Raw genomic sequence first — 5,676 nt, forward strand, 5'->3', positions numbered from 1 at the left:
AAGTTGGACTCAATGGGTCCCTTGTGGGTCCCTTCCAATTCAGAACATTCTGTGAATCTCTGAAATTATAGAAATGATTCATTAAAACCAAAACTAGGAGAGGTGAGTTGGTGACCGTAGGAAGAGGAAAGATGGAGAAAGAGTAGAGATCTAGAGACCACATAGACATATACTTCCTAAACATATGTGTTACACTCCAGATTTTAAGCCATTACCTTCCCAGAGTGGTTACATTTTATTTAAGACTTATTAAAAGCCTTTTGATTCATTATAACCTCGAATTTCCATCTGGAAAAAGAGTCACATACTTCTCTAAGGGAAATTCTTTTAATTTAGTGAGAAAAATAAGATATTTTGGCAAAAGGTTTTACAGGAGTAAAATACAAGCAACAAAAAATATTTCACTAAAACACTAATCACAAAAAACCCATTCCACAGAAAAAACCCGCTACAAATAATCAATATACCAGCTTTAGTAAAACACAGTTCATTTGGTTTAAGTTACCCACAAGGGAAGGAAGAGTAAAAGAAGAACACAGATAAAAGAGTAAAGAAAGAGAGATGAAAGACAGAAGGAGAGAGAGGACAGGAAAAATGGTTATAGACAAGATCTGATGTTTCACGTGGTGCAGGCAGCAGGAGAAAAGAGAGAGACAGAGCTCACATGGAGTCTCATGTATTTACTGAGTTCAGTTTTCCCTCCCAGGCAGGATATCCAGTCAGTGCCTTCCAGGCCAGAGTGAGGTGTGCTGCAGGCAGTCACAGGCTCCAGGGGCGTGGTGTGGGTGGGCTACCAGGCAGGTCTGCCTTGACTGACAGCCCGGCTGCACCACCTTCAGTGATGCCATGGGCTCTTCATGGGCTGAACCACCATGTGGGCTGCAGGACCTTCCAGCTGTACCCTGTGCCCTCAGCAGGCCTGATGCGCAGGCCTTACCACAGACCTGCAGATCTGGGCCCAGCCCTTCCCCACACGCACACACACACTGACAGCGAGTTGGTTCTGACCCATGTCAATAATTCAGTGAGATTCTGATCCTGTATCTCACAAGCAGTTCAGTGGATATTATATTCAGCCCAGCTGTATGATATGTTCTGCCTGTGTAACCTTAAAATCGAAAGCAATTTTTATAAATATTGAGACGAATAACATTCACTGTTCTAAACCCTACTGCATATGATAACAGAGCAAGAATACTCACTATAAGTAACTGGTAACTAAAAAGATCCAAAAACACCAATCTCACCCCCTCCCAAACAAAACAACACTCATACCAGCACAAAGTGAGATTTTCTGATAAAGGAAAGACTTACTCTTTTTCAGAATTTGTTAGGAATGTTCTTCTCAGAAAAAGAAGTTTGAACTAAGCAATGTCCTTCTTTAGAATGACACACATACAGTGACTCGCATGGAAATGCCATTGACCACCCATAAGAAGAATGCCTAAACAATACATTGGTAGCAAGAATTGTGGAATGAATACGTGCTGCCAAACAGTGGCACAAGCAGATGTTTTGTGGAGGCTTATGGGGGATTTCTGCATGGGCACCTACGAGAGGCAGGGAGACTGTAGTTGTGCTCTATCAGATCTTGTTATGCCGGAGATTCCTAAATGCATCTGTAACATCCAGCAGAAGATTTCTAGCAGACATCTGGGTTGTGTCCCTCTATACTACTCCACTAAAGAGATAAAAACAGAGCTGAGAAATTACTTCAAAATATGTAAAATATTTTGAGGATAAAGTCCTCTTAATTAGTAGTGATAGTGAGAGACTAAAAAGAATTTGAAATGGCCAACCACTTCATATCACATATTGGGAAATCACCTCAGTGAATGCAATCCAGCAAGCTCGATGCCCTGACAGTGCCCTAAAATTTCTTTTCTGCTGACAATTGGATGAAAAGCAATGAAAATTCTGTCTGTGCACACGTGTACAAGAGTTCAGTGACTCAAGCAGATCCCAGACAGATAATAACTGCTGCTTTCATTTCTCCAAACTATGAGTTCAGAAGCTTAAGCTGATACAAATAGTGTGTTTTGCCATCGTATGCTCTCTCTTCTGCTTATCTTTATATTTTATGCTGTGCTTATTGCAGTGGTATTCCTCCTAGGCTACTCTTCCAACAAAACACTCTTGCCAAACTCCTAATGATCCATTCATCTTGTGTCTTGATATTAAAAACCTCATGCAAGACGTGATAAACACTAAGGCAATTAGCTACACCACCTGCCCCATTCCACCTACTTGCCTGACGCTACAGGAGACACCACCACATCAACAACAACTACAAATCTGAATCCAAATCCAGACCAATAAGATGTCCTTCCATAAACTTCCAATTATGTTTATTTTTGGCTACTGAATAAGACAATCTTCCTTCTTACATCCTATTAGTTTATCCCAGGAAGTATTTAGAACTAGAAAATGGAAAAGCTTCACTACAAACTATCATAGAAAGATGAAATTTTAAAAAAAGCACAACAAAACACATAAATTGCAAACAAACATATGCTCTTCAGCCAATCGACATAGCAGAAATGTGGACATTTCTTTGGAAGAAAAGACTTCTATTTTGTGGCAAAACTGAATATATAACTCGTGCTTTCTACTAAGTAAACCCTAAACACTATACATAATGCATATGTGTGTTTGAGGTTGCATGTTGGCTGGGGGATAGAAAAACATAACCAACCAAAACCAGACATTCCTTGCTTCAAGATGGAAGTACCTATTTACTGTTTTAAGAAGGAACAACTGAAGATCTCCTTACTTAAAACTGTTCCCACAAAAAAAAGTATATTAGCACAGCTACACCAACTCTTTTGCAAAAGAGTTGAACAGAAGAAAAATATATAGACATGTAAGGCAAGTATAGGGTCCCTACATACCACTTATGGAAAAAATATGGTTATTACTGCAGTTTGTTCTCCTACCCAGTTGTTACTAATTTCAGTGAAAATACTTCCACTGCTTTAAGGTATATAAGTCTGACTCAGGAAAATATTTTAAAATACAGAGCTTTAAGAATTTGCATACTTTCAGTGATTTTAATAAGAATCAATGACAAGCATTAATTATTCACTTAGGAATCCTGCTAACCAGGAACCATAGTGCACTATTTCTGTAACAATGGAATGTAAATAATATTGTTAGGTTGAGTACTGTAAAATTCAGTGGCTATTCTACTGTAGGCTAGCTAACAATACTTTCTGGAGGATCGAGATGTGTAATACTATTTAGATCTGTGCAACGAGAGAAGTTACAATACTTATGAAGAAAACTGTATCACTTAACATAGCACTGGTAAATACTGGAACCACAGATGTTACTTTTATCTTTCCATTATCATGGCACTAAAATCATAGAGCAAATTAAAAAGCTCTTGTGACAAACCTTTAGGAAAAAATCTACGTCAAATGAAATAATAGAAGAACTTTTACTTCTAGCTCTTTCGGAAGAAGTATAAGCTTTGTGCTTAGCACTGTTTCTGATCTGAACATTTTATTCAGCAACCAAATCTTTCATTAAAAGATAGTGGGAGACAATAATTTGACACATAAACTTTCTTTCATTTCCTCATCGTAGGAGAGAATTATATGAAACATATACTCAAATTTTCTAAATTTTGCGAAATCTGCTTATATTATTAGTTGCTAAAACAGAGTAACTGAAAAAAATTGGGTATATGGTACTATTTTTTGTGGACACTTTGTAAACCCACTGGAAGATTAATTCCAGGACACCTTCATTGTTGAACCTTAATTTCTTGTTTCCACTCAATTATAGTTCCTCTCTTAATATCAAATTAGGGCAATTTCTCTAATAATAACTAGATAACGACTCAACTCACATAGAGGCCAAGGCAGTTGGGCAGCAGAATGGAGAACAACTGTGCCCAATGTTGGATCACATGGTTTTCCCTTTGAACCCAGTATCTTGGCAGATATAAATGGAAGAAAAGTCTAATTTTCATGGAATCATAGAATTACAGAATTATTTGAATTATTAGAATGGTTTGCATTGGAAGGGACCTTACAGATCATCTAGTTTCAGCCACCCTGCCGTGGGCAGGGATGCCACTCACTGCCCTAGTTTGCTCAGGGCCCCATCCAACCTGGCCTTGAACACTACCAGGGATGGGGCATCCACAACTCCTCTGGCCAATCTCTTCCAATTTCTCACCAACCTCACAGTAAAAAAAACCTCTTCCTTATGTCCAGCCTAAATCTATCTTCTTTCAGTTTAAAACCATTGCCCATTATCCTGTCACTTCAGGCCTTGGTAAAAATTTTCTCTCTGTCTTTCTTATGAGCCCCCTTTATATATTGAAAATGCTCCAGTAAGGTCAGCCCAGAGTCTTCTCCAGGCTGAACAATCTCAGTTCTTTCAGCCTGTCCTCATAGGAGAGGTGCTCCAGCACTCTGAGCATCTTTGTGAACTCCTCTGGACTTGCTCTAAAAGGTCCATGGCCTGGGGACCCTAGACCTTGATGTAGTACTCCAAGTGGGGTTTCAGGAGAGCAAAGATATTTTCACAAATAACAGCATGTATACATTGCATGCAGAAGAGGCTAACAAAGACACCATTCACTGTGTAATTATTAGCCAGATCTGAAAAGAAAAAAAATATTTTTAATCTTTGTGGTTAAGCTGTGTGTTCCATTTCCCTTAGGCAAGCCATTTGTTGCACAATTTATGCTAAATGAAGTGTTCTCCAATTCACAGTGTATTGTTTCATAAAAAGAGGGAAAATGCAGATGATGTGTGCCCATCCCTCTGACCAGTTCACATGACACAAGACAACCTTCACCTACCATTAGCAACAGTGCTATAGTTTAGCAATATTTATTTCTAAATATCAAACCTGAATGCAATCACCAGGCAAGCTGCACCAAGAAATTTTTGCTCCTTTAGAAATATGAATGGCTGAAAAGAAAATGTCAACAATAACAAAGAATTCCATACACTTTCTACAAACTGGAATACTTTTGCAGATGATGTAAATCTTTTGTTCTACAGTGGATTGCAATTATCTAAACAAAAGGATTACAACTGCCAACTGATTTTCGGTAATAATACTGAAAACTGACAGAAGTTTCAGTAAGAGATTTGCCAGTTGGCACAATAAAGAAGGGAAACCCCTCCAACAGGCAGCACATGATAGAATTCCTCCCTCCCAAACACACAGAAGCTGCAGTGCTTACTTGGGATTTTCTTCTTTCCTTTTCCTTACATTGAGGCAGCTTCCACAGCTTATATTCAGGTCCTCAAAACTTGCTCTTGTTCCAGTGCTACAAATGCAGAACAATTATGCTTATGTGAGTGGGCATCAAGAAGAGAACCTGGCAGAGAGCATAAACTGAAAATAGCTTGTTTTCCTGACTCATGAGCTCATAACTTATCTCAAACCACTTACTCAGGGCAAAACACCCCTTCTGTTCCCCATGCACATCCTGTGAGATGGCTCCCAGTATGATGCAGCATCACAACCAGTCCTGGGAAACTCTTGTGAAGCATTTGGAGCTACATCAGCAGAGCAAAGGGTGGCATGGGTCTGCTTAATTTCAGAAAACGGCAGTGTTGGAATTACAATGTGGTGACAGGATTCATCAGAAGAATTTATTTCCATGCTATAGGCCTGTGGCCTAATGAATTGGAAAATATTTGTCTATGT

General features: G+C 39.0%; 1 long non-coding RNA gene across 2 annotated transcripts; it reads right to left on the bottom strand.

Moving 5' to 3' along the window:
• Nucleotides 1-667: 667 nt before the first annotated feature.
• On the bottom strand, nucleotides 668-5,465 carry LOC113953154. 2 transcript variants are annotated; one of them, XR_003529759.1, is made up of 4 exons: nucleotides 5,419-5,465; nucleotides 5,207-5,293; nucleotides 4,867-4,928; nucleotides 668-1,681 (listed from the first exon to the last, which is right to left on the bottom strand). It is a non-coding gene; the product is annotated as an uncharacterized LOC113953154 (long non-coding RNA). The 2 variants fall into 2 exon arrangements; XR_003529758.1 differs by lacking the exon at nucleotides 668-1,681 and having other exon boundaries at nucleotides 4,583-4,928.
• Nucleotides 5,466-5,676: the final 211 nt, after the last annotated feature.

Source organism: Corapipo altera, unplaced genomic scaffold, assembly GCF_003945725.1.
Source record: "Corapipo altera isolate COAL_440 unplaced genomic scaffold, ASM394572v1 59, whole genome shotgun sequence".
NCBI lineage: Eukaryota > Metazoa > Chordata > Aves > Passeriformes > Pipridae > Corapipo > Corapipo altera.